The sequence below is a fragment of the Etheostoma spectabile genome, chromosome 8, assembly GCF_008692095.1.
Source record: "Etheostoma spectabile isolate EspeVRDwgs_2016 chromosome 8, UIUC_Espe_1.0, whole genome shotgun sequence".
NCBI classification, from domain to species: Eukaryota; Metazoa; Chordata; class Actinopteri; order Perciformes; family Percidae; genus Etheostoma; species Etheostoma spectabile.
In genome coordinates, this window is record NC_045740.1 from 19,731,240 (window position 1) to 19,742,474 (window position 11,235).

At 41.8% G+C, this 11,235-nt stretch overlaps 2 protein-coding genes and 2 long non-coding RNA genes across 10 annotated transcripts in view; 2 read left to right on the forward strand and 2 right to left on the reverse strand.

Annotated features, from left to right (window-relative positions):
- LOC116693755 (mixed lineage kinase domain-like protein) overlaps positions 1-11,235 on the forward strand; it is a 525,120-nt gene that overhangs the window by 338,987 nt on the left and 174,898 nt on the right. The window lies entirely within an intron of this gene.
- si:dkey-246g23.2 (solute carrier family 66 member 2) overlaps positions 1-11,235 on the forward strand; it is a 67,315-nt gene that overhangs the window by 8,199 nt on the left and 47,881 nt on the right. The gene's annotated exons all lie outside the window — the stretch shown is intronic.
- LOC116693840 (uncharacterized) overlaps positions 164-11,235 on the reverse strand; it is a 17,426-nt gene continuing 6,354 nt past the window's right edge. The window contains exon 3 of the long non-coding RNA XR_004333021.1: positions 164-418. This is a non-coding gene — a long non-coding RNA (uncharacterized LOC116693840). The remainder of the gene's footprint in view (positions 419-11,235) is intronic.
- LOC116693825 (uncharacterized) overlaps positions 1,051-11,235 on the reverse strand; it is a 14,672-nt gene continuing 4,487 nt past the window's right edge. Inside the window, exons 2-4 of the long non-coding RNA XR_004333007.1 lie at positions 4,096-4,101; positions 3,853-3,856; positions 1,051-1,101 (exon numbers count right to left, since the gene is read on the reverse strand). This is a non-coding gene — a long non-coding RNA (uncharacterized LOC116693825). The remainder of the gene's footprint in view (positions 1,102-3,852; positions 3,857-4,095; positions 4,102-11,235) is intronic.

Here is an 11,235-nt window from a genome sequence, read left to right on the forward strand (position 1 = left end):
AGCCCCGTTGAGTAGGTACCTAGCGTTACAACAAACCACGTCCGCCCGGTGTTGAAACCATCCAATAGGTGACATTGATATGTAAAATATTTGTGTTTTAGCTGCTGGCTAATGTTAGTTTGGTCTGGTCATTTACTAATAAAAATCAAATCAAGAAAAATGTATCATGTTGGGGACGCTGCAGCTATTTTATTAGAATAACATGAATAAACATTACTAAACATAACGTGAATAAACTTGAATGGGTAAACTGGTCCGTGAACAGATGCATTCTAACCAGCGAACGTGTTTAACACTAAAAACTACAACTCTCATAATTCCACGCAACTTCCCACCATCATCACAAGTCTGTGTTTACCATCCATTGTTTTGGTTGAGAGACCCCTAGCGGCAGAAAGTCACATATTGTACATTTAACCTTTTTACCAGGCATTTTGTATACATAGTTAGACAGATATCGGGATGTGTCATCATAGGAACAATATATTGGTTATTGCTGAATGGGGATATTATTGTTATCGCGAGCCATGTCTGCTTAATCGTATCGTGTGGTGCCCTGTGATCCACCGTAGTGTTTATTACAGTAGGGGTTTCCCATGTTTTGTTTTTTCAACATGTCTGCTGAATTCTGTTCTCTATATATCACCTAAGGGTGTCCACTGGGTGATTGACTAAATCTGACATGTTGCCTTGATCCATGTGGGGTTTAGCCAAGCTTTTTCTGCAAAATACAGCTGGTTTGGCATTGTCGCAGTGATCCCAAACGCTTTGACACAAGATGAATACGCTTAAGAGAGTCACAGTCAGGGCTTTTTCATAATTGATTTGCCTGCTGGTGTGCGTTTATACTTGTTTACTATTGTTTTCATCCATGCTGTGTTTACATAATACTTTACTCAGCACAGTGTAGGTGTGTACCATTGTTGCCAGGAAACAATGCTGGATCCCTTTCTGGTGTATGCAGGGGAAATGGAGAACAATGTTCCAGATGGAGCCATGTTAGCATGACTGAAAGGAGTGTTGTCCACAAGGAAGCAAAGCTCCTGGGAAAGTAAGCACGAAGCAAGATCATTGTTCAAATTCTGGGTTTATTTCATTCAGCTGGGCGCCATTTAGATAACTTTACAGTCCCTGACAAAAGTCTTGTTGCTTATCTATTTTGTAGAAACACCTGCTATTAACCTGACTTTTAATTAATCAATTGGTGTAAGAAATAGCTCATATGAAAAGATAAAACCCTCCCAAATGATGTTCAATGCACTGAAATGAATTAGTTTCACTAAAAAAGGATTTATTATTTAAACAAGACAGAAAGGTCAAATTTTGGCAAGACAAAAGTTTTGTCGCCTATACATAAATTGAACAAATTTACTACAAATACTAAAATATGTCAGCAAATTCAATAGTTTTGCTGTGAGATCCAAATTTAATATCTTGTATGACTTCCATGAGCTTGAAGGACTGCATCCATGCGGTTTGGCAAGGATTCATACAATGTATTGATGAAGTCATCAGGAACAGCTTGGAAAGCAGTCTTGCAGCCTCCCAGAGTTCATCAATATTCTTTGGTTTGGTCTTCCATGCTTCCTCTTTCATCCTACCCACATATGCTCAATGATGTTCATGTCTGGTGACTGGGCCGGCCAATCCTGGAGCATCTTGATCTTCTTCGCCTTGAGGAACTTTGAAGTGGAGATGGAAGTATGCGATGGAGCACCATCCTGCGGAGAATTTGCCTCTTTTATGGTTGGGAATATAAGAGGTAGCTCAGATTTCTTGGTATTTGAGACTATTGATGTTGCCTTCCACCCTGCAGATCTCTCGCACACCCCATACTGGATGAAACCCCAGACCATGATTTTTCCGCCACCAACTTTACTGTTTTCTGGGTGAATCTTGGATCCATGCGTGCTCCAGTAGGTCTCCTGCAATATTTGCGGCAACTGTGGTGTAATTCAAACAGAAGATTCATCTGAAAAATCCCCTTTCTTCCACTTCTCAGGTCCTCCTTTTAGCAGGGTTTTGGGCCCTTTCAAGGTGCCACAATTTTTCAATTTTTTTTGTTTATGCGGCTTTTGGACTGATTTGGCCTGGGGGCCATTTTTAACAGAATCCACAAAAACCCTTCTGGTTGACACGGCTTCAGGGGACCAGGGCTGGTGGGCCGTTGATGGAAAAGGGGGCCTTTGGATTTTTCAAACCAACAAACGGTCCCCCCACAGTTTTTCTTGCGGGGGGTGCCTGACTGGGCTTTTCAAAAAAATCTCCATTGTCTCAAATTTTTTTTTAACCTCTTACTTTACCTGAGAACTTGAAAATGTCGCCCATCAGCAGAACCAATTACCAAGAAACCTTTTCCTTCTTTTAAACATTTATGTAGTGTGTTGTAGCTTTTGTGTTTTTGTTTTGTTTTGGTCTTTTGTTTGGTTGTAGTTTGATTGTGTGAACCGTCTCACCACTGTATGTACGTGAGGTATTTTACTCTGTGTTTTTCCTTGTTACGGCACAAAACAAAACCCCCTTGAATGTGACCTTCAACATATTGAAGAACACCAAACCGAGGAATAGTTAAAGTATCTTACATTTTATTCACAGCTTCAAACTATAGTGCATAGATTCTGTCGCTTGCAGGGAAGAAACCTGGGCCAACCCATCAAGGGCCGTCAGACGCAGAACCACCGACTGCATCACTACTACTTTCTCCCGTGAGTCTTAAACACAGACTGTATAAAATAGGTTTTAAAGCGCTGCAATGCTCTCCCTTCTCTTCATTGAAGCCTCTATGTTTACAGACTTGTGGTGATGCTCAAAGTGCCATAGGTGCCGAAAACAATCTATGTTTGGTACTGCCAAATTGTTTTGTTCATGTGTGCAAAAAACATTACACTTTGTGAGAAAAAAATCACGGCAGAGAATACTGATATCAATTCTAAACTAAAAAAATTGTGATTCATATTTTTTTCTGCAAATTGTGCAGGCCTAATTTTTCCTCTCATGACAGACTCCACAATATGCACGTACACAAACTACCCATAGTACAAGCATCAACTGAAGTCACAGAAAGTGCAGATTTGTTTTCATTTTCAAGTGCTGCCTTTCCTTTTAAGTGAAAGCTGAGAGAGAATCAACATGATTAGACTGAAATTTAATTTTCTAGCGAGGTCACCTTCATTATCATTAATGAGTCTGAGAGTGTTGAAAGTATTGACTGCAAATTCAGTGTGTGTGTGTGTGTGTGTGTGTGTGTGCGTGTGCGTGTGTGTGTGTGTTGGAATGCTAAACTTTAGCTCTTAATGCTGCCTTAATCTTGTGATGGTGCTGTAAATACAGAATAAAAGCTCAGCAAAAACAGAGGCTGTTTGATTTTGTGACAGAGCCCATTACAATGTTATCGTTCACATTATCACCAAGAGAGGTCCATGAATATGTAGATAAGCAATAGTGAAAATATCTTCAAAATCCATTGTCTGTAAGGTGTGAGTTAATATCTATTAAGAATAGTTATGCTCCAAGGAACCAAATCAAAGTAAATTCAAATTTTGATGATAAGTTGAGTCTTTTTAATGGTCACTGAGCTGACTCAGAGTTTTGACTTTGCAGTGGCTTCCCAAGGGTTCCACATTCACCGCCCTGGCCTTATGATGCAGGGATTGGGAGACAAAGGGAGAGATTATGTTCAAAGACAAATGTGACCTCAGGCTAGGTGTCACAGACTTGGTGCAATGAAAATGGGGAGTGCCTTTGAACAAGTGAAACAAAGGAGAAAATGTTAAAGAATAACTCTCGGCAAAATGCAACCTAGGGTCTTTTTGTGAATATACCTTTCTTTAAGTGTATCATTAGGACGGAAACACCACTTTTAAAATTTACCATATACCGTATTTACCAAATGGCCTTTTGAATGGGAATGCTAGGGGCACTACTATGATCAACATTTTTAAAACACTAAGAAGGCTTGACACAACATGAACCTTTACTGAAAATATCACCAGGGGCTCTACACATGAAATCCAGCATTGAAAACATTGCTTGTGTGTACAGTTTGCTAAAAAAGGTTTTGAACAACTTACTTTAGCGGGCGTTGTTTACGCTCACACCCATCTTGTCAGTCAAAAAGTGTCGATCTCCAAATGCAAATGAACGGACTCCATAGGAGGAAATGTCATTCTTATATGAAGCTCCTTTTTTAACTACAAGGTCAATATTGTTTTTCACTAACGACAAAACAACAAATTATCTGTACATTTAAATGGAACTTAGCTGTAGGAGCTTTCCATCTTTACTCTCCTCCCTGTTACGTTCGGAGATTGACTTTTTGACTGCCGAGATGGCGGTGACCGGAAACACAAGTTGTTCAAAACCTTTCTTTTTAGTAAACTCGGTGAACACAAACAATGTTCTCAACGCTCGAGTTCATGTGTAGAGCCCCTGGTGATTCTTCGAGCAAAGTTTCATGTTGTGTCAAGCCTTCTTTCTGTTTTGAAAATAGCTATTTTGATGCTATCATAGGAGTGCCCCTAGGACATTTGACCAAAAACACGGTAAATCTTAAAAGTGTCCTTTCCGTCCTAATTATGCTTTTAAACAACAGTTTGATTCGGGTACATTAACAAAAAAAACTCTAAGTTGCATTTTGGCGAGAGTTACACTTTAGGAACCAGGGAAATTTGTAATTCACATAGTATTCTGTGAATTAATCAAATTTAAAAAATAATTCTTAAAATATGTGAGTTGATTTGATTGAAGCAACCAGAAGTTAATTTTCAATTAAATATAGAGTGGAGCAACATCCTCCTCTACTGGTTGGAGTAGGTAAAGCAACCTGACTACTTTAACACATTTGATCTGAGCTCTTAAGGTATTTTTTAAACCTGTGAATGCAATTTATACCTTTTGGTGATCTTTCACATTTAACCAGCCAACGCTCTCAGCTCTCGCCTACAACACTGCTTTGTGAATCACCGAGCTAAGAGCCACAATTGCAATTTAACGTCCTGTTTGTGAGAGCCAGACCACAGTCCATAGACAGAGGACGAGATGGGATCTTGATAGCTCATGTTGACCACGCGGTCATTCTCAATACCATTACCACTCAAGTGGTGAAAGCAATTGCCCTTTGATAATCTCTCCGAGAGAGGTTAGACGCAGCAGACACTGGACGTGTGATAGGAATTGTTTAAAGGATGTTCGCTCAGCCGGTGGCTAATTCTTTTTTGCAAATGAAATGTCACTCTACTTTTTTTTTTTAAGAACAAATGATCACATACAGTATTCAACGTATTGCTTCATAAATTCACACTGTTCTATTTAATCACGGCTCTCTGCTGTTCTGCACTGACCAGTGGTAACAAAGTGGAGGCATTAATCTGAAGTATATCCTTTAAATAAATAAAATGGCTTTTTCCTCCTCAAAGCCAACTTGAAGGGAAAGGAAAGCTGAATAATTAATTTTTTTCACTTTCACCTCTGATTAATTTTTTTTCTCAGATGTGACTTTTGACAGATAAAAAACTTTGGTAAATTAAAATTGTGTGTGTGTGTGTGTGTGTGTGTGTGTGTGTGGGTGGGGAATTATATGCATTTGCAAGCCTTTTGCACATGCATACTGTATGCATGTTGCATTTGTTTATGAATTACTGAATATAGCAGTGCAGAGTTTAATGACTCTGCCACTCACCCTTATCTGCAACACTCAAGGCAGCACTGTAGCAGTACCAATCAGGTGTAACAAACCAGGTGCAACAAACACACACAAGCATGCACACACACGGACACAAAGACAGACACTGTGTTCTGCTTACTTTCAACATTGAGTGTGTTTAATTAAACCCTTGATAACAGCAAAGTTTAATTAGCAAGTCAAATGAAGTTAGGTAGGTGAGAGGTGATTTATTAGCAGTGGAGTACATTGGATTACTTGGGCAGAATGTTTAAAAAATGGAAATAACATAACATGCCTCAGGGGGGAGTTTTTTTGGAGATCATTTTATTGCTTGTATTTTTTTTATAGAAGCTTACAGAAGGAGCCGCAATGTGAAAACATTTTTCCTAAACCCAAAGACAAGTTTTGTAATTAACTTTTGGAAATAGAAAGCTGTTTTTCAGTCATTATTGTGCCCAGTGTGTCCCTTATAGGAACACACCACCGTTTGTTGAAATAGGGCTTATCACGGTCTCCCCTAGCTGTAGATAGGTGGGGCAACGCATTTTTTTTGACTCAGTGCATGCATTGTTTTAGTCCGGAGCAACACCGGCAGCGCTGCTGCTAGTTAGCTTAGCGTAGTGAATGGAATCCTATGTTGCCGGTTAGCATGTTGTGAGTCAACAAAAAAACAACCTAATGACTTGTTGTGACCTGCGTATTTGCAATGAGTACAAATAGCTATGCAGATTAAGACTGGACAATTTCCTAGGCAGATATTGATTTGGGACTATATTGAGTAGAAGCGAAGCTGTACCAAGTCAATATCTAGTATCGTCTAGTCTTAATATGGATTGCTATTTGTAGTCATTGTCAATACGCCATCTGGTAGATAGGCCTACCGGTCGTTTAGGCATCGGTGCCATCGGTGTCAGGGGCCTCGACGGACCAAACCCGCGGGGCAGAGGCTGGCTCTGGGGACGTGGAATGTCACCTCTCTGTGGAGGAAGGAGCTAGAGCTTGTGCGGGAGGTGGAGTGCTACCAATTGGATCTGGTGGGGCTTACCTCTGTGCGCAGTCTCGGTTCTGGAACGGGGTACATACTATACATAACATACTCCTGGATAGGGGTTGGACTCTTTTCTTCTTTTACAGGGGCTGTCTTGGTTGACACGCCTCTTCAACATTGCGTTGAAGTCTGGGACAGTGCCTAAGGAGTGTCAGACCAGGGTGGTGGTTCTCCTCTTCAAAAAGGGGGACCAGAGGGTGTGTGCCAATTACAGGGGTATCACACTTCTCAGCCTCCCTGGTAAAGTCTACTCCAAGGTAATGGAAAGGAGGGTTTGGCCGATAGTAGAACCTCGGGTTGAAGAGGAACAATGCGGATTCCGTTCTGATTGTGGAACAACGGATCAAATCTTCACTCTTGCAAGGATCCTGGAGGGAGCCTGGGAGTATGCCCAACCAGTCTACATGTGCACTGTGGATCTGGAGAAGGCATACAACCCAGTCCCCCGGGAGACACTGTGGGAGGTGCTGCAGGAGGATGGGGTGCTCAAGGCCATCCCATCTCTGTATGACCAGTGCAAAAGCTTTGTCCGGGTTCTCGGCAGTAAGTCGGACTCATTTCAGGTGAGGGTTGGCTTCTGCCAGGGCTGTGCTTTTGTCACCAATCCTGTAGTATGTATGGACAAGATATTTAGGCGTAGTCAAGGGTGGGAGGGGTTGCAGTTCGATGGGCTGGTGATCTCATCACTGCTTTTTGCAGATGATGTGTTCCTGATGGCATCATCGGCCCGTGACCTTCAACACTCACTGGATCGGTTTGCAGTGTGAAGCGGCTGGGATGAGGATCAGCACCTCTAAATCTGAGGCCATGGTCTCAGCAGGAAACCGATGGAGTGTCTTCTTCAGGTAGAGAATGAGTCCTTATCCCAAGTGAAGGAGTTTAAATACCTTAAGGTCTTGTTCGCAAGTGAGGGGAAGTGGAGCGGGAGATTGGTCGGAGAATTGGCGCAGCGGGTGCAGTACTACATTCAATTTATCGTGACAAAAAGAGAGCTGAGCCAGAAGGCGCAAAGCTCTCGATCTACCGGTCAGTTTTTGTTCCTACACTCATCTATGGTCACAAAAGCTGGGTCATGACCAAAAGAATGAGATCTAGGGTACAAGCGGCCGAAATGGGTTTCCTCAGGAGGGTGGCTGGCGTCTCCCTAGAGATAGGGTGAGAAGCTCAGTCATCTGTGAGGAACTCGGAGTAGAGCCGCTGCTCCTTTGCATTGAAAGGAGCCAGTTGAGGTGGTTTGGGCATCCGGTAAGGATGCCTCCTGGGCGCCTCCCTAGGGAGGTGTTCCATGCACCTCCAGCTGGAAGGAGGCCTCGGAGAAGACCCAGGACTAGGTGGAGAGATTATATCTCCAACCTGGCCTGGGAACGCCTCGGGATCCCCCAGTTGGAGCTGGTTGATGTGGCTTGGGAAAGGGACGTTTGGGGTCCCCTACTGGAGCTGCTGCCCCCACGGGTAAGCGGACGAAGATGGATGGATAATTTATTATTATAAGGTATTATTAAATTTTTACATTGAAGTTCCTGTGGCCTTAGCAATAGCCGTTTTTTTCTTTAAAAAAAAAACAATAAATAAAGTATATATAGTATATATATATATATATATAGCATCGGGGGGTCGGGGTGGGTGGGAGTGTAGTAAAGAGGTGTCTTTTTCAGCCCTTCGGAGTATCCTGCTCTGCCTTTGAGAAAATGAAAGCTCAGATGGGCCGATCTGGAATCTTAAAGGGGAGGGTTAGCTCCCCTTTCTCTGCTTTGCCCGTCCAGAGAATTTGACCCACCCAAGAGAGTGACATCATGCCTTTCAAACGAGCAAAGTGGCAGTTGGTCAAGGCCGCACCCCCAGCCTCCACCTTGCCCCCCCCTCCTCCTCCTCTTCAAAAGCTACAGACTCAGAAATGGTACATTGTGGGCCTGGCTCTAGTGGCTGTAATTCTGCACCAAGGCTCAATTTTGGTAAAGAGACTTAATATATGGCATTAGGGGACCTATAAGGTCTATATAAAAGCAGCCAAAGAACACCATGTCATGGAACCTTTAATGTTATTATTAACACCTTTGCTTTTCCTTCTGTCAGAAGTCAGAATGTCTGCTGTTTTGCGCTATATAGTACCTGTACTCCAGATTTCATCTACTCACCATTTATTATTTTTTATTTAGTCATTTATTTGTAAGAGTCTGATATATGTAGGTTAATTCCACGATACAGCAAGCCCGAGTTTGACCTGCGGCCCTTTGCTGCATCTCATTCCCCCTCTCTCTACTCTTTCACTTCTTCAGCTGTTCTGTCATTAAAGGCCTAAAAAAATAATATTGAAAAAAAATGAGTCAGATTTTTGACCATATTTCTTATGCATTCAATGAATGTTTTGCTGCCCACTCTCAAATCTCAATTGACTAACCTTCCCACAAGCACATACATTCATTAGTTAGGGACTTTAAAAAAAAGAAGCTTCTACTAAAAAGAAAAAAATTCATGAAAGTTTCAACAAGTTGAGATTTAAGCCCTTCCATAGCAGCCACTGTTGCCCCAGATTAGACCTCTCCACAAGACTGTGTGGGCTTGTACAGACGGCTTGATTGACATTTCCATCCATTCTTCTGTTATCCTTGTTTCACCTGCTACGGTGGGAAAACACCTCGCTCAGCTACAACCTGAGCAGGAAAACATCTGCATTTTGTCTGTTTCATAGGGGGGAGACATCAACCCAAATCTCCTTTACTTGGTTAAGAACAGGATTTAATGGAGATACTTTTCCTCAGACCCAAGCGGTCGAGAAAATCAAACCGAAAACTAACTTGCTCTTGGCTCTCTAATCAAAAATCTGATGTCTCAGCCTCTCTCTGTGGGTCTGCTCCAATAGGTTGTGGTTATTTATGGATATGGGTTAGTAATTCATGAACTTGTCTTTGACCCTGCTGAACTGGTTGCGTCAGTCAGGACAGTCTCATTGGATTAGCACTAGAGAGATGACCTGACAAACAGACACCATCTATCAGCATCCATCTTGACCTTATAACCGGTGTTAACAGGTGTATAACAGGTGTGTGTTTGTGTACCATGAGACTGGGTGGTAGGGTTAGGTACCCATCTGGTGTGTGTGTGTGTGTGTGTGTGTGTGTGTGTGTGTGTGTGTGGTGTGTGTGTGTGTGTGTGTGTGTGTTGTGTGTGTGTGTGTGTGTGTGTGTGTGGTGTGTGTGTTTGTGTGTGGTGTGTGTGTGTGTTGTGTGTGTGTGTGTGTGTGTGTGTGTGTGTGTGTGTCGATAAAGACATCCACATAACAGTCCGCTAACTGAACAAGAAGTCAATACCTTCGGTGCCTGTTAAGTCGATGAAAGACCATCCTTAACCATTTCACAGCTGTCTGTTTAATGTTACAAAAATATCATCACGATTAGGGATGTCATTGATTAATCCATTATCAGTTAAGCCAAGCAGACATGTGCCTTAACTGTCAGAAAACAAGTAGATTTGCTGTAGTTTGCTGTTGAGCCACTAGGTAGAGCCTCTCACTTTTGGGAAGTGGGACATGTTTTCCAATATAATATCTTAGCATTGTCTTACGTTATTTATCCGGTTGTAATGTTAATAGTGTCATAAGTCACTGTAACAAACTTACACAATTCCACTTGTAATGGTACAGTTACACTGTTTCTATAGAATATCTGCACATGCTCATTGACTCCTTTGAAATGAAGAAGAGTGTGGTTGTTGGTATATCCAGCATGCAGTCAAAGCACACAGCGGAGGTTTTCAGTTCCAAATAGTCACAGGTAGCCTGCTGCAGACGGATTGCCCGACAGTGTGCTGCGTGTGACGTCTTTATTATTATACTTTTGCACATGCTTGGTGAACAGACGGCCAGACAGCCAGAGGAAAACTGATTTATGCATTGAAATTATGTACCGGTATCTGAGTTTTGGGCCTCTGTATTTTACTTAATTTATTCCCGGATGTTAACACTGAATTTGATAGTCTACATTTTGCATCTGAGTTTTGTATATTGAATTGAGTTAACGTTGAATTTTATATTCTAAATTTGAAAACTTTGGGAAATTTAAAGAGTAAAATTCAGAGGCAAAGGTTTTCAAGTACATTATTTCAAAGCATAACTCTTCAGTGCTAGACATTCAAGGGTTTTTTAATTTCAAAATCTGATGAACAAATTTACTTCCATAGTTACCCAAAATGAGAACGCGATTGTTGTTTAGGTCAAACTCCAGTATTGCTAACTACCGTGTATTAGCGCGTTAACACTTTTAACGAAACCTGCACTAGTCATTTAATACACTTCTATATACCCACCGGTATCACACCTTTCAGGTGATGGAGGAGATTGACTTCCTGGCAGTGTTTGCCATGGCTAAAGGTAGAATTTGGAATTTCTGTTTTTGCTTTGTCAGTCAAGGGGGGTTAACACTTTTGCAAGTCACCGTACCCGTGTCACATTCTCATTAGGGGCTGAGCCCTCCAAAGGTTCGATTCTAGAATTGCCCCTGGTTTAAGCTCATTATTCCCTTGATTGAGG